The sequence below is a fragment of the Colletes latitarsis genome, chromosome 11 (genome assembly GCF_051014445.1).
Source record: "Colletes latitarsis isolate SP2378_abdomen chromosome 11, iyColLati1, whole genome shotgun sequence".
Lineage (NCBI taxonomy): Eukaryota > Metazoa > Arthropoda > Insecta > Hymenoptera > Colletidae > Colletes > Colletes latitarsis.
The window spans coordinates 23,553,281-23,575,913 of NC_135144.1; the positions used below are offsets into that span (position 1 = coordinate 23,553,281).

At 39.7% G+C, this 22,633-nt stretch overlaps 1 protein-coding gene across 2 annotated transcripts in view; it reads left to right on the forward strand.

Annotated features, from left to right (window-relative positions):
• Window positions 1–22,633, forward strand: part of LOC143347791 (uncharacterized) — a 161,926-nt gene that overhangs the window by 42,172 nt on the left and 97,121 nt on the right. Inside the window, exon 2 of one of the 2 annotated variants that reach the window (XM_076777312.1) lies at window positions 18,846–18,967. The exons of the other annotated variant lie outside the window; for it this stretch is intronic. The gene's annotated coding sequence lies outside the window, so the exon portion shown is untranslated. The remainder of the gene's footprint in view (window positions 1–18,845; window positions 18,968–22,633) is intronic. 2 annotated transcript variants of the gene reach the window in all.

Sequence of the window (22,633 nt, forward strand, 5' to 3'; positions counted from 1 at the left end):
ATTTCCATTTTCATTAAAGCTACTTTCCGGCAAGGTACAATCGTCTGTGCGCGTTTCTCACGATTTGCGTCGAGCCGCGGACGTTTAATTAAGAAATTCCAAGGGCTCCTTCTAACGTAAAAGGAATTTCGAATATACTATTCGCCGTCTTGATCGAGCTTTTCCGGTCGATTGAATTAAATTTCGTTTCGGTCGTGATTTAAAATGTCAGACAATTATATATAATACGGAACGGTAAAACCGAATAATAAGTCCATCGTATTATACGTTTCGTTAGATTACGAGAAATTTTACACCAGAGTAACGTTATAAATATAATTAGAAAATATAACCACGGATCCATCCTACCGTTGGTCGCGTACGAAATGTCATGCGTTTCCTCCTCCATAATTTATTCTAGACGGTTTTTTTTCTGGAACGCGTATCCTCGCTCGTTACGTGCTCGCTTACGCATACATTTCGTTGCATAAAGGACGAGGAAATTTTTTTAAATTAGGAGGTCGCTAAATCTCGTCAGAGCAATTAATTCAGAGTAGTTAGCTGGAATACATCGTATTAATTCGCCAGAAGCTGAACGAGAGATTCTAATATCGAACACAAGTCGTTAGAGAATTGATTTGATTCGGTCCACTAATTGAACTATCGACTCAGAAATATTCGCGGCACCGTGTCGAAAAAGATTCCATTGAAACGTGAAAATTCATTACTGGCGATTTCATGCAGGCACACGCAACAGTGGCGAGCCAATTATGTTGGCGAGAACTGGGCGAAACGAAGTTGGGAACTTATCAAAACAAACTTTATGCGAGTAATTGAAACTGGTAATGCAGCGCGGCGGCTCTTGAAGTGTCTTGAATTTCCCAGTGGCCAGGAAACTCCACGTCACTGATATTAATCCAAGACGTTTGTTCGACGTATCCCGGATTAGCCTCCATTTCTGCTATCGTTTCACCGATCGCGAAGCATTCCGACCTTATCAAACGATCTCGAATCTGCCTCCAGTCTACCAGGACGCGGAGAAGCTTTTGCTGAATCCAAGGAAATTACCTCCGATTTCTTGATTCCCTTTCCACCGCTTTTTCTTCTTGGCTCCATCCTATTTTTCTGTACTTTGTTCTCGAGAAAAATGGACTCTCTCATTTCGAGCGCAGAAACTTACAATAAAAGCTACTCTCCGTCGAGTGATTGAACGACATATTCGTTTAGAAACGCGTACTCAATTTACTCCAATTTTACTCCCAACATTTAATACCGAGACGATGTACTACGCGAATTACATGAGAAGACATTTTAAATCTCGTATTCTAATTTATTTAAAATTTCTGTGTGTTCGCGAAAATTATCTTTGATTCTTTGACCTCCTTTCCAATGGGTTTCGTGATTCTGTACGTTGTTCTTCGTTGAGAAATCTGGACTGTTTCGAACATAAAAGCAGAAAATAAAAGCTATTCTCTATGGGACGATTCTTTGTTTATAAACGTGCATTCAGTTTATTACCGCTTCAAACAGTAACTTCTTTTTCTACGAAATTCAGCTTCAACGAACACTTAGTTCCGCCTGAAAGATTAAATGGTTCATAGAAGGAAGTTTTAAGCAAAACTGTGTTACTTTATGAAACTCTAGGTCCAACGAAACCTGTGTTACGTTTCATTCTAAATCTCTGTGCAAAGCTTTGCGCTTTTTCGAGGATATTCTTTCAGGAAGCCGACCAAGGAGTTTTCATTTGCTAATTGAGATTGTATTGCTTACGGGAAACTGTCTTCCTTTTCTCCGACGAAGCTACAAGAGTTCTTTGCCTTTGTCACATTACGTGAAGTGAACTAATTCGAGAAGTAAACGTTGTTATCTTAAAACTTGGCAGCTACAACTTCCATTTTCAATGAACTATAGACCTGAGATTATTTCAGTGTCACAATCACAGTCGAGAGCGATGCTGGAAATTTGTTGTTCGCGAGCGCGTCGTTTTCCGTTCCCGTTTCGTCAAATCTTTCTCGTTATCGGTGTCCATCCGGGGGTAACAGATTACCCCGATGCTTAGAATTTATCTCACGATGACTTTTAGCGCCGGATACACTCGAAGGTAAAGCCATTAAGAGCCTCGAAGGCGAGAAGATGTCGGGAGAAAAGTTTCTTCTAGCTCGCGCAACGTTTCATGGACCGAAGTGGATCGTAAATGGGACGCGAGAGAATTGGATGCATTCAGAAACAACGACTCGTTGATGCCGTTTCCGCTGGCCGGCTGTTTTCGCGTTGATTGTAGAGGCGTTGGCAATTTTACAGAGGAAAACGAGCGGAAATAGGATTTCCACGACTTTCGATAACGAAATCTACCTTCGACTATACTTCGAGTTATTAGAAAATACTGCGGCGGACAGAAATGTGAGACCACCATTTTCGAAAGATTTTCTACAAAAATTCTTTTTTTAAAGTAATATTCTCTACGCGTGTGTATTTTTTATTGTATAGACTATGACGTGAAATATGTTTAGAATGTTGCCCTTAAAAGTTTGCGAGTTTCGATAATAAAGTTTCGAAAATAATTTCGTTTTCGTTGTTGATAGTAACAATGTAAACATTTACGTCCACTCATTGTGCTCCGAAAGGTAAACGTTCTTACGTGAAAAATGGAATTTTTAGAACGCAGGATTCTGATAAAATTATTGGTTAGCATTGTCAACGGATATTTATGAAAAATTTATAAGAGTTTTATCACGCGTTTTCTAATGATTTCTCGATGACAGCAGTTTTTGATAGTCGTTATCAACTTCTTCTATTCGTAAAAAGTTCTGTTAGTTTCGCGACAGACCGTGTATAACTGAATGTCAAAACAAGTTTCACGCGTTTCCGGAAACAGCCGTCGAAAACGTTCGTATTCATGCACCGTCCATCTTCGAAAGTGTCCCATCTCTAGCATGTATCGCGAACAGTAATAGTCGCGAAAGAAGAAGCTGAATTCTGGTGGGCTTTGTACTCGCGTGCAACGCTCGTGTGAGCTTGTTGGAAAGGAAAGTCCGTCGAAAGTTTGGAACACGCGCCAGCAAGAACAGACGACGTGCAATTCCGCGACAGCGAGGCAACTTTTTCGACTCGACCGTTTGTTTTCTTCTGTCTTTCGTTCCTTTGAATTGTTCTCGCTCGCAAGGTTTTCTATCACTGGGATTCGTTCGGCGCGCCACTTCGACCGGAAACGACGTTCATGCGTAAAACGGGTCGCGTTTTACCTTCGTTCTGAATATGTTCTGGGACTTCTTGTTTGTTTCAATGTGCAAAATGTCCCTCGTAAAATAGAATACCTGATTAGCATTTTTATTTCTTACGATGAGAAAAGGTATTTTAAATAGGAAAACTGTGAAATGAATTCTTAAAACATGTTGTCAAGTTTAACGTTTTGAATAGTTTCATTACACGTATCACCGCCGCTATTACATTGCAAAATACATAGTGTGACCTATATGCTTTTCGGATACAATGGAATCGAACGTTCAGTCACACCGAGAAGGTTAGCAATTTGCGTTGCAGCGGCGAAAGCATTAAATTATTTCTAGCATCTCTCGCATATTAATGAATCACGCTCGAGTAACGTTAAATTTTCTGGACCGGCGAAAGCCTTCGACGTCTTTTTCCGTCAGGTTCCTGTATCGAAAGTAGCCAGACAAAAGCCCTCGAGCGCAACAAGAATATGAATGGGGTCGCGAGAAAAGTCGTTCGTTTTGCGTATCGAGCCACCGGCATTCGCATAATTCGTCTATAAATATCGCCGCCGGCCACGGGGCTCGGTGCAATTTAGCGGCGAATTTGCACCAGAAGACGTATATGCATGCACTCACGTAAAGTGCATTTTATCAACGACACAAAGATATTCTCCAGAGGGAAATTTCAGACCATTCCGTTCCAGTTTGCCGGACGAAATGATTTTCACGTGAAATCGAGGTTAGTCGTCGCGATGAAATTAGTAAAATTCTTATAATTGACACGTCGACGAATAAATAATGCATTCTGTCGTCGATTCAGAGTCGAAATTTAATTAGTTTGCGGGTTGTACATTATGCGAGTCGTGTGAATGAATTCAAGTCTATCACTGTCGACAGTGACGCGCAGGCACCAGCTGTTTCTATTCTCGGAAAATCTATTCAAATGTCTCAGATGTTCAGGGTATATTCGATTCCTGTAGAAATAGAAATTGTTTGTCTTAGTATAGAATTATTTGTTCTGTTCATTTTACGTCGAAACTTTAGTGAAAAGTAAATCGAGTTATTACTCAGTACGGTGGAGGTTTGCGGATTGCCTGAGGCATACATTTGGAAGAAAAATGTTTCAAGTGTATCTATCATTGATCATTGATGCTCAGTTGTTAACTACTCTTGACCATTCATGCCCATAAGTTCATACTCAAATCAGTAATTGCGACTCGAGTAGTTCGAGCTCTTGTGTACGTCAAGAACAATAGATTACAGTATAAAGTATTATATGAATAAATAGAATACAAGTTTAATGTAAAAATACAACGTAAAGTTCGTTTCTGAAGTCGTCGTCGCATCAAACTATTCAATGATGCAGCAACCTCTTTTCGTTATATGCGCGCGAGAGTAAACGTACAAAATGCATTGACCTTTTTCTGCATATTCCGTGGAGGGGGGGGGGGGGGGGGGCGTACGTCGACTGCTATTGCAGCTTTATCATCGGAAATGGTAGATGGTTGTTACAGTTACAGCCACGGGAGATCTGATCGATTACCATTGGCGGCAGAAATATTTACGGTGCAGTAAAAGTTAGAATTGCGAGCGGAGCCTCTAAAAGTGGATGGTTACGCGTTCTGGTGGGAAAATGGATAGGAATGGGTGGGTCCGGTGCGCAGAGAATGGAAAAGCGGATGAACAGAAACGCCGAACAACGAATGAGTTTTACTCAGTGACGATAGAATAGGGACAGAAAAAAACGGATAAAAACTAATAGAATAGGAGAGAAAGGGGGGGGGGGCGAGCAAATACGGTGAAGAAAGAAAATTGATCTGTTCCGTGTTTGCCTTTCTGTCTTTCTACGCCGTTGGTTTGTCGTTGTTCTACCGTGTCGCTTGTTCTTAATTTATTCAGAACCATTTCACAGTCGGCGCTGAACAGCTTCGAGGCAAATTATAATTAATTCTCGCGCCACCGAGAGACGGAAGAAAGAAACGAAAACGCGGACAAAGCTGCAAAGTAACCTTCGGTGCCTCTCGTTTTTACCTCTTTTCCGTCTGCGCCATTCCGGCTTCTCTTTAATTATGATAACGCAAATTTATTCGAGTCCCTTAAACTTTTCCAACGGACAGGGGTCGAGCGCAAAAATTCCTGTTCGCGATAGTCGCTGCCGTGGGTGGCAAGAATATTGTTACAGCAATTTAACGGGTTAAAGGGCGCGGTGCTGGACAAAGTATTTAACGGAGTTGAATCGTATTCGACTACAATTTCATGAGGACAAACACAGAAATAAAAATGCATTCGCAGAGTTATAGAACTCGTAATATTATTTGTTAGCAATCTACATTAAATTTGATTAACGCAACGATATAAATGTATATTCTAATTTTAAAAGAAAATCGCATTTCACTATGGAATTAAAATAATTAATTCTTAAATTTAAACGTTAAAGGAAATACGTTCGAATAGGATTCGCAAATTTTGAGTTATATAGTATAGAAATATCTAATATCTAAATTTTGATCCCGTAAAAAAACAGTGCAGAGGTAGAAAATGTGTCGGGTTCGTTTGTTTGGCAAGGGAGTCTGATTCGGGAAGGCGTTATTCTACTGGCTGTGTTTCTCAGGCTCGTTTCACTGGCTACATCACCCTGGAGAATCGGAGTGCAAATGCAAAATCGTCTCAGTCGCGTGTTCTGAAACCAACACACTCGGGAGATCCTCCCTAATGGTAATTATGGAATTATTACCAGCCATTTCGGTGATCACACTTTCGAACTAGCGGACGGGATCGACTTCTGAATTCTCTCGGTCCTTCTTTCCATTTACTCGAAATTTATTGCGGGATTAAAATTTCGAACCGTGCCCTCATTCTATAATTCAAACGAAATTTTCGCGAAACGATGGTAGCTACTTTGTCCGTTGACTGAAATCCGTTTTTGTTACGCCAATTCAATTTTATCGCGCCAATCGTATAACTTTATACGACGTATTGCTGCAAAAGGAAATGGCTGGCACGGATTTACGCGAATATTCTCGCTGAACCCGTTACACTGGGTCCATGTACATTGCTTATATTTTGATTAATGAAATTGTGTTTGAATAAAATATCTCGCGTTGCTGTCAGTTTTCGGGAAATTGTAAATTTAAATAATTCATTGCGTGACATGGATTTATCGAAACATGTATCGGGTGCCGAATTAGTTGCTCGATTATTAACGACAACAATGTTTAGTTGCCGTATTAGAATGGAAATGCGATTCATTAAACAGGTATTATATTAATGAATATAATATTAGAACATTATAGGTTTGACATGATTGTAGATTCGCGCTGAAATTTAACAATGACAATTAAAATATCGTTATTGCAAACATCGTTCTACTTTAATTTAAATTGATTTCTTACATCAGCGGTCATCAGAGTTACATCAGAGTTTGGGGAATTACAGTTTTTCGTCGTTTAGTATAAAAAATTACTTAAAGAAAGCCACTGTTCGAATTAAATATCTATAAGGTTTTATAACGAGTAATATCGAAATATTATTCGAAACAAATAATTAAATTTTTTTAACGTTCAACACGGTACAAATACTCGATGTCGATTATTTTCATTTATAATCTACAAAGAAATATTTTGTTCCTAAAACTTTTGATTAAAAAATATTACGCGTCTTTCGACGATCGTAGTTCAGAGATATCCTATTCTAGCGTGGATACTGTTTCCATAAAATTTCGTGAAAACTCGGTGTTCTATTTTTCATGCTTGTTTTGCATGTTGTCGTGGTATCGTTTTACGGTTACCCGTTCTCTGTAACTCATTTTTTTTTCTCTGCCTAGTCGATTTTCGTTCGTTCTTCTCTCAGCCAGCGTTAAATTTGATAAAAAATTTCCGCCTCTTTACGGCAGCCAGTTTGTAATTTGATCGACCGAGAACTCGATCTCTCGTTTAGCGCGGACGACCGTCGATTTAGCGAGAATAAATTTTTCCCCGTCCCCTTTGCCCCGTTGGTAGTCGATTCCTTTCAGCTCTTGCGCGAGCTCGCATTTCAAAGAAATCGATCCGCCCCCGGCCGTGCAAATGTGATCTATGAATAAGCTCGTTCGAAGCTACGTATCGATACATGCGCGCGAGATTGATGGAACGGATGTAATACATTCCAAACGAATCCTTATCGGTTCTAGCGTTCCTCTGGCGTACGAATACGCCCCGACGACCGTTAAAAAGTGCAAGTAATATCTATCGTATTACGTGTACCAGCGAATATCCCCAAAAGTATCGACAATATCGAAGAATTTTATCAGACGAATACGTCGTATTAGCTCCGAGGTTGCGTTCAAAAGCAACCCACGGCTGTATTTATTATCATATACGGTACATATACATCGTACTGTACGATGAAAACATTTAATAATAATAGAACCACCTTTGACCTGGCCACTGATGCCACTCGAAAGTACAACGAAACAAAATGGTTTCTTTAATAATTCTCTACCCGAAACACCTGGGTACGTTGTTTCGTATTTCCGAATTTCGGAACGTTCCGTACCCAGTAATCCACTTTCGGCGCACAGCCGAGAAATCCGCTATTTTCGTATTTATCTGTCCAGCCACCTGTGGTCCAGCATTAACAGATTGACCAGTTCGTTTCGAACGGTTCTCGCGTCGCAGTTTCAATAAACGGTCCGTGCACTTGGAAAAATTTCGCCGCGTATCGAATTGGTTTATTCGATGTTGCGAGACCGAAATTCTCGCGAGAGAATAACGTAATAGACGGGCGAATTTTCGGCGAAGGCCATCGATAGGGCGAGAAATAGCGGGATCGAGCGCGCGAGACCCGTTCGTTTCGTTGCCGAGTGGCCGGGCGGAATCGACAATGCCGCCGATTAAACGGTCCGAGCGCGGTGGTCGAGGGGTTTTGAAAAAAAAAACGATAAAACAAAAGGGCAGCAACGACGGTCGATCGCGGGCAATCGAGCACAAATAGGCGAGTTAGAAGCCCCGGCGCGCATTAGGAACCAATTAGCGGTTCATTTATTTCGATCGCGGCGCGGCCGTTGCATGGGAAAATACTCGAGAAGCCCGGACGGTCAGAACGAGATAAAATGATTAATCGCCGTAATTAATTGGTGAGCCATCGCGGGGGGGAACAGGCTTTCGCTTGTCACGCCTCGAGCTACGGAAGCGGAGAGACAGAGGTACGAGGGAATTATTAACGACGTCGTGGACGAGCACGATTTCTCTCGTATTAAACGACGCTCGCTGCGCCGCTGGTCTCTCCCCCACCCAGACGCAGCGATTTTATTTGCCCACGTCCGCGGATTTCCTCCCAACGAATTTGATTTCTCGTATAAATGTTATCGTAACGCTTACCGATGTTTGTTTGGAGTTTTTGACGACCGGTAATGCGACAAAACCGCGCTGTAAAGTTTAACAATCCGCCTTTTCTGGTGCCATTTCGGGGCTTACGGTTTGTCACTTGAATTTTACCTGGGGCTTGTGTACTTTGCTTGATACAATATCGATTTATCGTAGACTACTGGTCTCTCGGATTGTCGTTGAATTGTTTCCGAGTTGTGCATATTTTATTCGTAACTAACGAGCACAAACTTTGTCCAAATCTATCCCGCTATATACAGGGTCGGTTGAGTACTTGCGGGAGAGGTACGAGTAGAACGAGTGGTGAGCGCGGGGAGCCACGATTCCCTAGCAAAATTGAAATTGAAATATCTCCTAAACGAACGATTGTTTAACATAAATAGGTTAATACTTTCTCGTCGAGAATATCGAGGAGCACCAATCGATGCGATAAAAAATACATGATTTCGTTTAAAAAAACATTAATGACCTAAAGAGGAAAATCGTTGCATCTGAAACATTTTACGTCAATAATAATAACGTGAACCTAGCAATACACGGTGACTCTGCGCGTACAAAGTGTTGGAGAATTGGCAGTCGAAGCTTGGGGCGTGTTCATTGTGCGTTGTCGTAATGTGTTCGGAATGGCGTTGACCTCATCGTTCGATCGTGGCATTAGCTGGCGGCTATAGGTTCGCCTGAAACGTTGAGAGGAGCGAGTCAGCCGGATAAAATTCGCCGCGGACAATTTTTCCGGTGCTCGAGCCGCGAGCGAATCGATCGAAGTGGCACACACGGGGGCACACACGTTAGTTATATAGCGGTTAAGGCGCGGGAGAAGTTTAAGAGGCACGTGAAACGGAACGACCGCCGGGTAAAGTGCGAAACTGAGTGCAAAGTTGTCGGACATATGTGGCGGAAGTGTTGAAAGACACGGGCGAACTGTCCCTTCGTCGTTCAGCCGGAAGCTTTTATCGTTCCCGAAACGTCGTGGCAACTTTTCCTTGTCGAGCGGGTAAAAGCAACGTCGATTGTGTCTTCGTTCGCGATACTTTTGCTCTGACCCTCCGGCTTCCGACCGATTAATCTTTATCGATTAGCCCGTTGTTTCACGACCGTGAAGAAAAGCGGTTGGGAGAAAAAAATATACGGGGACCCGTGGACGAGGATTTCGTTTTCCTTCGGGGACGTTCCGTAGCTTCGACCGGCGAAAATGACTATTAGCTCCCGCAGAGTACGCCTGTGGAGACTGATCACATAGGGTGTTCATCGTAACGTTCATCGCGATTTCTTGGAAGCTTCTGTTTTAATTTGAAACGAAAATTCTAACCTTGGATTGGAACAGTGGGGTCTCTCGCGACCCTAGCAAAATTTTCTATCCAAGCGAATGAAAACTGGTTTATTTTATAAAGTTGTCACCAATCTGTGGAAAAACTTTGTATCGATATACAGGGTGTTTGGCCACCGGGGTGGACTAGTTTTCCAAAGAAATTAAAAGAATTCAAATCGCTCTAAAAAACTTATGTTTAGTCGCGGGGGTCGATTACAATAATTTTTGGTCAATAGACATACCCCCGAAATCCTACGCACTTTTGTAAATTCCGAATAATATATCAGATTTTAAGTGGTCAAGAATCTGAGGGACACCGTATAGCTAAATGAGGAGAAAAAGACAGACAATTTGAAGCATATAATAATAGAGAATAATGAAAACGACAAGTTGCAAAGTCCAGTATAAATTTATCAATTGTACAAAAGTGAAGAAAAAATTAAAAGTAGAATAAAAAGTATTTCTACTTTTGTCAGTGGCTGTATACGTCAGTATACTACCAGTTAAAATAAACAATACTACGCCAATATCATGTGCAATGTTTTCAAACATCCACGCAAGCAGAAATAACGTTCGCTCGACAATTTTCAAAATTGATTGTCACAAAGATGAAACCTCGTGCAAACAATGCTATTGTACATATTCGATTTATTTCTATTCAAGGAATTACTACATTTCTAGTTGTTCGTTCGATGTAAATATACCGAAAATGACATGCTGTCTGGAATGTCAAAAATGTGTTCGACAACGTAATTTACAGCTTGTATATACATTTTTTAACAAACGAGAATTCATTTTTGATTCAGTATCTATTAATATCACGAAAAGATTTTAAATATATCATAACATTTATCAATATTAATCGATTTCGATTCACAAGTTGAGCGAACTTTTCACGAATGCAAATTTAAAGATTATTTATTAGATTTAAAGAAATTAAAATAATTTCATTAATTTAGCTAATAATGTAACACTCTTTCGTCGGTTTTAGTTTACAAATTGGACGAATTGCTTCCGGAACGGGCAATTGATTTTCGAGCAACGAAACCTTAAAATAGAATCGTGAACTCAGGTGCCATATCTTGCAAACGTCAGTGAGAATCCTCACCCGGATTAACGGGATAGGAACCACTATTCCCGCGATTCATTAAAGTCTCAATGGTAGCAGCCTGACGACGAAATCGGGTTTATTACGTAATCCAAGGATATTCGGACCCCGAAATAGCCTTCGTGATCTTATTTTATCTCGACATTGCCATACACAAATCATAGATACTGCCTCGGAAGTGTCCCCGTTTTTATCTCTAATTTTGTACTTACGCTAACCACCGTGTTTGTCCGTAATTATGAATTCCCGGAGTTGAATTAGGTGCATTTGAAATGTAGAAAATGAAACCAGCTAAAGCTACGACGAAGCACACCCTACAGGTGTATTCGTACTTTCAAATGCGTTCATTATTGGCCTAGTATGCATAATCGTACACTATTCTCATAACAATGTTACTATTAAAGTCTGTAAAGTTTTATTTTATAAATCTTGGGAACGATCATTGTCCGTTCGAAAAGTATTTTTTTCTAATAAAACGTCTGTAGGAACTTAACTGATATACCTGTTATTCTGTAGGATTTCTAATGATCTTGGCACTGTTCTCCGACTTATCGATGCTCATTTTACTCGTAATTAGCAACCATTTCAACGAACTGAAACTGTTATCAATTTCTGTACTTTCCAGTAGATTAAGTCGAGAGACGTATAAGAGTATTTTAACGGAAGGGGCAAACATTATGGATTTGTAGACGTGGTAGAATGTCGATTAACCGCGATGCTAGTCTCTGGAAAGCCTATTATCGGAGAAACTGTTCATCGCAAGAGACGAAGCAAGCTTTCCTGCATGCTCTGAAAATGTTTGAGTTTCTGACAATATTAGTTTTCTCTTAGCATGAACAGTGACTGTGTGTATATTTGCTAGATATTATACTAGAGTTCGATAACGCAAACCATACTTACTTGCCAAGATACAATTTCTATTAGGTGTTTATTAATAAAAGAATTTAAAACAATATTATACGTTACCTTATCTTGTATTATTTATCATATATTCGCTACTAAACGTATACGTTCACTGACTTTTTACTTTTACGGTGCAAGATATGTATTAAATCGAACGAAAGGGAGTTACATTTATTTAATTAATTTAATTTCTGAAAGTCTCAGAGAGTCTGTTCTACGCAGAAATTCAAGCAAGGGAAAGATCACGAAGATCTTGATTAAAACATTTAATGTGATTACGAGTTTTATCCCCGATAGCGAGATTGGTTCGAACCCTTTCGAAACTTGTCACATTGGACGAGTCACGAACCCTGTGAGCACATAACAAAAGCTTGTCGTTGCAGTATCGTGTCGTGAACTATAGGTCGACAAGCTTATCGATGGTTTTATGGCTCCGGTCCCTTTCACCGCGGCCATTCGATTCAATATCATCGAAGGTTTACTACTCGACGATCGGGCGCCGCTTTTATTGTGCCCCAAGAGCTCTTCCTTTCCGTGAATGTTCATTTGCTCGTGGCTCGCGAATGGAATTGGCGCGAAACTACCCTGCGAACATTTCATTCACTGTGGCGATTCTTATCTTACAACTTTTGGCGTTTTACCAAACTAATACAGTTAAGATGTTACAAAAATATGAATTAATATCAATTAATTATAAAGTTCGTCACGATAGGAGTCATATATCTGTTATCAAAAATATTTGAAATATTATAGTGCAAAAGATATCGCTGTTATGTTAGGTTTCGAATATGTTTGAATAAAATTTTTTTCCGAAAATTCGTTACTGCAGGCAACAAACTGGAATTCACAATAGACATTTTTCTCCAAATTTCCCATATTACTGGGAAATGAAAAAACGTGGATTCCTGTTCCATGTAAGCGCAACGTACAGTACAGCTCTCTATAACGTTTAATGGATGAATTTACGAATCAGCGCGCCAGCTTGTGCTTCGAAATTGAATTGTTCCATTTGTTACGTTTACGAAAAACGAAGATTTGCGCGTAACGAACATGATTCTCGCCAAATATTAATAACGTGAAATACGATAGATTCTTGTTTAATTGATCCTCAAACAGTACAGATTTTTCGAAGCAAAATGTCACATTAATATAAATACAAATATCAGATTTTAATAGAAATTAAATGCAAGGAGTAAAGGAAAACAGAACAAAAAAATTTGTTATTTATTCATTTCGCAAAATGCTCTCTGTTCGTCGTGCTTCGAATTCGCGTTTGTATTAAGTGATCAGTCGGTGTATTGACTTTGAAGCTGCATAAGGGTTTATTAATTGGGAGATGAAATGCACGCGGCGGGTACATTGGGATTCTAATTACGGAGATCGAACATAATTAAGCATATGGCTGGATTTAATTTCCACGAGGAGTGAACGACCGTGGCATATTGTAACGTCGAGAGTGTACGTACTGGATGTCATAGGATATTAATGTATCATTTACACGACACGGCACGGTATGTCGTTATATAAATGATTGTGATGCACGGGGCTGTCGTTGTGCATGACGCAAAATACCTGTTCCCTTGGGGGACCAGTGACAATCTAACTCGAGGCAATTATTCACACCTGCAGCAACGCAAAGGCGAAAGAATTTTTTGCAAGTTGATCGAATAATATTTAAATGTCCTCGATCGAAGATTCAAAAAGAATATTCGATCGTCCGTTTCATAAATCCAGTCTTCGAAGTATCTCAGTGGGAAATTACAATGTTGATACTTTCGAGGGATGATTATTAATCTCGAAGGAGTTTAATTTACTGTAAAACTTTGGCTGGAATCGCTGTGGCCACGTGGCCGCATGAAAACTTTCCGGGCAGTGAAAGTTCGCCGTTCAGCAATTTCGCGTTCGTGAAATTGATTGGAATATCTCGAGGCCTAGAGATCGAGATCGAGAAGTTTAGCGAAAGTTCGAAGTAGCCAAAGATTAGCAAGCAACCCGGAAACTACGATTATGAACAAAATATTGGACGTGATCGCGATTCTTCCTCGAGATCCAAGAAATGCACTTCAGAAAATATTCTTGTCATTTTGATAAATTGTTACCGGGATATTTCAATCACGAAAAGAAATATCAGATACGAAACCGACGCGGTAAATAAGTTCCTCGAATAAAAATGTGCCATCGAAATTAAATTTTAAAACGGTAATTTTGTTATTTGCCGAAAAAATAGAAATCCACAGTTATATAGAATGAGTTAATAGTACTACCCAGAATAACTTGTTATTTCTTAATTTTATGACCTACTGTTTCGCATGGAATATGTCGTATCCTTTTATTTATATTCTGAATTTTGCGAGATATTAAGGTAGTCATGTATTATTAAATGACAACTGGGTCACCGATTTGTTATCCGTGTTACGGCTAATTATATGCAATTCTATATTTAAAACCCCTACATACGCAACAAGTAGAACTTTTTGAACTTTTGAAGCCAGTAATGAAGCGTACTTGGAACATTTAACAGTTTTTGTTTCAAAAGGTTACAAAGTCGTAAAAATCGATGCCTCTGTATTTTACAATTATACAAATTTTCACTTTACACCTCTCAGTGTCATTTTCATAGTTATTTTAATTTATAAAACATTTATAGATGTTGTATTAAATTTCATTAGGAATGTCGTGGAGAGTGTAATAATATCCATTTTTCCCTATAGTCCAAGCATTAATGATACCACAGTACAGACAATATTTGTATAATTGTATTATTTAATATTATCGATTTTATATATTTATAATTAGGTCACATCGGATTCGAATTGGGGATTTCGCATTGTGGTTAAATTCTATTATTATCATTATAAATACAGTTCGTGTTAATATATTCAAACAGTGTTGGATATAATTTTTACGTGCGAAACTTCGTTTTCCAGAAAAACATTCTAGCGGGTCTGAATATTAGTAGCTACTTCTACTTAAATTCGTGTTTGCAAATATTGACAAGTGTTCGATACTATTTGTTTTCTGAGATTCCCCCTATATTTTTATTAATTAGGCTCAACTAAAACACGCGATATCACGTACATCACCGTTAATGTTTGCGGACACCAATGCAAGTAGTAATAATGAGTATCGGTCAGACGTGATTAGCCAAATGATATTTAAACGCACATATATTCAATAAATTTTCTCTTAATATCGGGTGTAACGAAAGGTTAATTAACACGTTGATTGCCAGATCGAAATTACAAACTTTTCACGAGACGAACACTTTAATTTTAGACAATTGTAGACGACATAAATTAGAATTTATTTAGTTAAACTATTTAACGATGATTTTGTCGGCATCGATGACAGTGTTCACGACCGATATTTTATTCCTTTGCAATAACGGGTAGCCCAGTTGCAAAGCATAAAGCACGGTGGATTCTATCTTTGACCGTGCCAGCTCGAGAACCTCTGATTCCGTACGTTTCGCGGCGTTCAAAGAGCGGATCGAGTGGAAGTGGTGGAAACGGGTGGATTATTGGGGCAAAGGAGGAAGATCGGCGACCAACGGTGAATAGAAGGAGAAGGAGGTCTCAAAGGGACGACGCGGCCCGTGAATCGCGAGACGTCGTCGATTCTTTTTGGAAACTTTTCAACGCCTATTTGCCGCGAGGTCGAGAGGCCTCGTCTGCATGGAAATCAGCGGTGAATCGCGTTGGCTGGGTGAGCGGATCAAAGCCGCTTTTGTTCTCGCGTACGAAAAGTCGTTGGAGTGGTCGTGCACGAAAGTAGAAAGTATATACACGCGCATTCGGGATCGACGCGACAGAGAGCGAGAAGTTCCTTTTACATCGCTGACGAACTCATCAGTCCCGCAATTCTCGCTTCCTTCTTCGAACAAAGGGTTCGCGAATTTCAGGGTTTCGATGTTGCGTTTCGGTCGGGGCGCTTGGAAGCTTGTAAATAGAATTTTTTCGAAAGAGGAGACGCACAGGTAGACACCTGTGGTGACAAACGACAGGAGACAAGAGATCGCGATTCTGAATTAGAGTAAACTCTGAAGATCGAGAAACAATTTTTATATGAGATAGTAAAATACTCTCGTGAACGTGTGTACCTTAAAATCTCTGAATGACAGAAATAACAACATGCCCCAAAAAACGAAATTAATGTAATCGATATACATTATTGATAATTTGCATAAGGATTATGCATATGTATAACTTGAAACGCACAATTTGATACTGATTTGCATAAAACGCGTATACAGAGGGTATCCAACAGGTGTCCATACAAATTTTCTTACCCTGTAATTTTTAATTAAACGAAAATGTTATAAACGTCATTTAAGAATTACTAGAACGTTATATTTAAATCACGAATGAAAATTTAATCCTACGAATGTTTATTTCGATAATAAGATATTCAAATAAGGGATATGGATTCCAATTCACGATGGAAATTATTCGACGAATGAGTCCTGTAATAGAAGATCGAGTATTATTTCTGATTATAAAGGATTTCCCCTGATCGTTATCGAGAAATACCATATCTTGACAGTAATATAACGCGTTTATCGATTACGAACGAAAACGTGATACTGGATTTTTTCTTTTGTCGTCTGAATTGCCAAGCTTCTTCGATAATGGCGCTGGTATCTCGACGGTAACGGATGCGAAATTTTCAACGGGCGAACTTTCCTGCGATTCTTCTCTCCGGTCGCCTCTTCGTTCCCAGCGAATTTATGCGAGACGCGAAAGTTTTCCGCCGACGCCAGAAGCCGGTCGTTCCCGTGCCTGAAAATCGCAAAGACGCCTTTATTAAAGAAAAGAAACGAAGAATAATTTACTGTACAACGACGGAAGCGTAGTGGAATTGTTCGGTTTTTATTTTCATCCCTGTTAAGAGGCGGTTCACGAAGAACTCCCGGTTTCTGATGCGCGAGTATATTATTCTCCGGGGATATTACAACGATTTAAGCCGCCTTATAGCTACGGAAATGTGTTCGAAGTCAGCGGAAACTTAGGAAGAGAAAGTTAACGTTGTACATCTTAAGGTAAATCCACCACATTTCTCTTCTTAATCCGGTATCTGGAAAACGTTTCGAGCGAGCTCTGTAATCTCGCGAACCCTGGGAAATTTACGTTAGTTACGAGTGTAATTGAATAGGCTAAAAGGGCTTATTCAGAGACACGCAATGCTCCCAGACATCGAGTTGATACATGCATCGAAACCCAACTGTAAACATTGTATTTTATTAGGTATCTTTTGGTCCATATTTATTGCAAGATTTTTTAAATCAGTAATTCATCTTGTCGAAGCTTCCTCCATCAAATTGTTACCGCATAAAAATACTTTTGCAAGAGTAAGTGAAAAGGAAAATTGTAATAGTGCGTATCTTTGCAATCTTAACCGTATCTCCAACGAATTAACCTAAAAGTTTTGTTTAGCGCTAGAACGTAATTTCTAATAAAAATTGTAAAATATTTACTCGATTGGATGTTTGGAAATTGACTGTAGTCTTCTATAAAGGAATGAATTGTTTTCATTACTTTCGTACGAATAAATACACCGTAAGTGTCGATAGTTCTAACGTTGATGCTGTCTCACGCGAGAGTATATTTCTTTAATAACAAAAACAGATGAAAATCTCTGACAGGAAAGGTTTGTCTCTGTTCGCGTCTCTAGCATCTTCTTCCGAGTTCCCTTCGATCGGTCCACCGTTTCTCACCGCGAAGTAAACTCCTAAAAAGTCATAATAAAGCAGCTCATTCCGCGCCAGCACTTTTCCCGTTCGTCTTCTTCGCCGTCGTTCCTATTTCCATTCGCTGGCTCGTGTTCCATTCGCGCTCGTCAGTCCTCGACCTCGTCGTCCGTTGCTTCGTCTTCGTTCCGAGACCTCCATCTCGACCCTTTTACAGGCAAACTCGCTTCAAATTGCCCCTGGAAATCTCATTTCCACTTGCCAAAAAAAAAAGAAAATAGAAGAACGAAAGAAAAAAAAAAAGGAAAAGGAAAAGTAGAAGAAGTATTACACGCCGTCGCCGGGGGCCACGTATACACTCGGCCCGATGTCGCGCGATAGGATGACACGGCCAGAATGAGACTGTTAAGGGCCTCTACGGGACAGTGGGAGGAAAAAAGGGAACCGTGAGAAACGACACGGGCAGAAGTATGCAAATGAAAGGAACGGAGAAAGGAATGCAGACTCCCCCTTACAGTTTACTTTTACAGCCACTCTCTTGAAGATCATCCACCGATAAGCGTCAAGCTTCCTGAATATCCACTTTGTCGTCGTTGACATGTTCGAGAGACACGTTCCGTCTTCCTTCAACGAAGCGACCAGCGTTTTTCGCGGAGATCCTAATAAAAATCATGGATGGTCTGGGACTAAACAGCCCCTGTTCCTTCTTAACCTTTAAATACTCGCGGTCATTGGAATTTCAGAGCTTCTATTGTGCAGTGAATGTCGGTTATGAGATTCGGTATTATATCTGGAACAAAGGCAGAAAGTCTATAGTTGTGATACTACAATGTTGAAGTTTGTATATTGTGGAAGAATATTAAAAGCAGAGTAAAGTAACACGAAATTATAACGACGGTCTTCGAGACCAGGTGTTTGGGGTAGCAGTATGGTGGCGACAGTTCCCACACTCGCCAGCAGAGGGCTACGTTCAACCTTTCTTTCTCGCGAGTACTCGACTGTAAACAGATCATTGGACAAAGAGGTCTAATATTATTAAAAGAAAATTGTTTTCTATGAGAACGAACTTTGATAGCCGGTGCTTTAACTAGCGATTAATTAATTCAGCGATGAAAGAACTGACTAAAGTAAGAGAAGGGGAGGATCTTGAGAATAAGGCAGCATTTAACAAACTATTGGCAGTGCATCGTCTCCCATCCTACAGCCAATTTTCACTTAATCTTAAAACACGAATTCTCGTTTACGCCCCGCGGAGATTGATCGAAGTTGTTCCGGTATTTTGCAGGAAGTGGCTGCGTGAAACAACACGATTCAGGATAAAAACACAAGGGAAACGAGGAGCGCTAGGGCTGACGGGGGAGAGTGATTGAATAACCGAAGAAACTTAAACACAATTTCTGGGTCAAGGTAAGCGTTTCTTTCGCTTGGAACGGCCTGGAAACTCATGATTGGTCCCACTCTGTTTCGATTTGAGTTCAAGCAACCGTTAACTTCCGTTGATTCTTTTTTTCTTTTAAAAACTTTCAAGTTATTACCGCCACGTTGTCGGCCCTCGCGATACCGTAGAATTCCAGAGTTTCTTTGTATCTCTAAAAATAACGGAGATAATTAACGTGATCAAAGTTCTTGCACCGCTCTGTATATCAACGCTGCTCAACCTTTTCGTACGTGCGAACTCCTTTTTTTAGTCGAGTGACCTTGCGAACTACCCATGTACGCAAGGATAGGTAAAATTAGAATCCGATTTCAACGTTTACTAAACTTACAGGTGCATAGTAATCGTAAAAATATGAATAATATAAATATAAAAATTCGAAACATAAATTTTATAATTGAATTCGAATCGAACAAATGTTCAAATATAAAAATATTTTTTGCTTATCGTAATTCTAAAATCAGCAAGCCACTGTAAGTGATTTTGAGAAAACACAAAATTGAAAGAAAATCGATACTAGTTTATTCGATTATTTTCAAATTCTACATGTCTATCCAAATTGAGTAAGATGTTGCGTCCTACAGACTTAATAGAGAAAGTTCAGCAGCGATGTTAAATTGCCCTATATTATTCAAAACTTTGTGAAAACTATGGAACAGCGAGCTGGCCAAAGTTTCAAGATACGAGTGAAAATAGTCCAACTTGCACGAGTTTAAGGATACGAAGAAATTCTTGGGTACAGTTTCGGGCGAAAGAAAGTTCGATAATTAATAACAGTATATTTGTTCAGGGGATATTTATGGTAAAACTTCGCGAAAGCAATTCGGAAATCCGAAGACATATTGTTCAAGAATATCAGGAAACTGCTACAGTTTCAATCCCATCTTTTTATCGACGTTCAATATCTTTTGACAATTCTTGCTTTCTTTACTATTTGACTTTGTATCGAGTTCAAGTAACTTTTCACATATCTTTTTTATAGAAACAAGAGTTTATTTTTACCGAACTAAGAATATCATTTTACATTTTTGTGAAAATAATTTCTGTAAACTGTTACTAACTATATTAACGAAATAAACCGAAAGTCTCGACGACCGGGTAAGCGTCGAAATTACATTCACTTATTTTATTTATTTCGATACAATTAATAACGTCACGACCAAGGGGAGGGGTGGGAGATCGGATTCTCTTAAAATTTTTTTCGATCACAGAGAATTTGGGATCATTGGAAACTTTTGGTTAAACTTTGATCGTCGGTTGCCAGTGAAAGCGCCTGGGAGTTGGCAGTGATCATTGTCTCTGCCGCTAATTAATTTCGGCTCACCGATTACTCAGAAAGTTTCAACGAGGTCTGAGCTACCGTAACTTCTAGAGGGACGTAACCCTCTAGTCAGATGAGGTAGAGAAAACAAGACGAACCCGGGGATGAGAGAGTAGACGCGACAGAGCGGTTGTCCTGGAAATCCTAGAAAGCCTCAGGGTCAGATAGGAGGGTGGCAGAGGCATTTCAAGTTCGCCTAAGCAGAAACAGACTCGTTCCCGAGTTAACTCGGATTAATTCTAAAAGTTCCACGAGGTAAACCTCGAAAGGTTGACCGACGAGCACCTCCCTTTCAGGGAGACGAGGATGTTTATTAAATTTTGATACTTCAAATTTCAAACTTTCCACCCTCGGCTATCTCGTTCTTCGTGCTACATTGGAGAACCGTTTCCACGGAAAATTTTACAATTTTACGCAGAGACTTTCCTTCTTCGATTGCTTTTTTTCTAATGGAAACTGTTTAATACTGTTTCTGTCTAAAAAAAATTTTATTATACATTTACGATTTATTTTTCGCGCAGAATAATCGGTTGTGCTTCAGGTATGAATTTTATTTTCCGTACAATCGAGAATATATTAGCGCTATAAATATTTCTGGGTTGTACTCAATGGTGGCCGCGGCAATTCGCATGAAATTGAAAAAAAATTCGAGTAAAATTAATAGCCACTGGGTCTGTCCAATTAATCATGAACGGTTAGCTTTTCCGCCATTGATCATCTTGGCCGCTCTGACGTTGCCTTCTAGGCAAGAGACTGGCGGAAATTCAAGTTCCCCAGGGTCACAGGGCTCGCGTGTCACACATATATATCTGTATATGCACGCGAATTGAACCGGAGCGAAATTTCAGACGCGGAGATTTCGTCAAACTAATACCCGCGGGGCAAGAAATTGCAAACAAGATCTCCTCGTTGACGCCTGAAATTAATCCTTCGCGTGCAACAGATGAGACGTCGTTGCACATAATTCTCCTGTAACTTTCTTTGTATAATAATATTATTTATTACGCAGAATACATACACCGAATCATGTGGCTAAGAGAAAACTTTAGCGCACAAAAATAATTAAAAATGTGCAATTTGTCGCGTGACTTCGTTTTCGTGTTGCGAGTATTTACACGCTTGAATAATTTTGTTAAATTTGTCGTACCACTGCTTTTCAGGACATCCTTTTTATTGCGCCTCAATTTATAAATGAAAAGCGAGAAGCAACGTTTCAAACCTTTCGCAGGTTCCCGTCAAACGATCTAGCACAATTCTATGAAAAAATATACAAAAGTTTTTCTCAGAATGTATTTGCACGTGCATAGGGTATGAAGAATGCATATATAAAGTACAATAACTAACCTCGATAGCTTAACCTCGTTTAATAAAAACTTTTGTACCTTTCCATATAAAATCGTATGCGAGAGGTATTTACGTTCAAAGTTTTGATATTTATTTGTAAGTCACGTGAAATATTTTTAATGGAAAAAAATTCTTCGAGGAGGGGAAGTTTAGAAAACTTGTGATAAGATTGAATCCCCAACATCAGAATTTGATATTCTTCTATATTTTTGTATATATAAAAAATAGACCATCCAACAATTTTATACAAAACTTTTCTTAATATACTTTGAAAATTCCAAAGGCGCACAAATTGCCTGACCACCCTGTTCATGTACTGAATTTGAATATTATCCTTTCACTACGAACTTTCCGCACAAACCCAATATACGACAGTGTCAAATTAAAAATTGAAAATGAGTTTCACGTGGAACCTACCAGAATATATCGAGCCTTACAAAATTCTGCGTAATCGCGACGTATAGGTCGGTAGAAAATGTCTTAATCATCACGTTTGGACGTCGACTGTGTATCTATCCCTCCGTAAATAAGCTTAATAAAAGCACCGTCTCGTCCTAGCCTTAGAATACACTGGACGAAATAGAAACGCGTGGGGTGGGGATCGTAAAAAACCACCCCCCGAGTCGTTGTTGCTTCAAATTAACCTTTCCCGGATCTTTGTTGTCAAGTGGCTCGGATATCCGTTTTACGAGTGGCTTTCAATCCCCGAAAAGGAAACGCGAGTCTCAAAGAGGAGAAATTACTCGACGAAATAAGACGAACTACGTTAGCCGGGGATACGGACAGTTTGCAGAACGGGTAAAGAGTAGGTTGATTTTTTCCAAGCGAGTACGTTCTGATTCCGTCGGCATTACACGAGCCGCTGAATTCTGATTTGGCCAGCGAGATCCAGTCCCGTTTCTCTCTTATTTTCGGTTCCACCGTCAGTCCGTCTTTATCAGTTCCCTCGGTGGCGTGCTTAGGCCCTGATTGG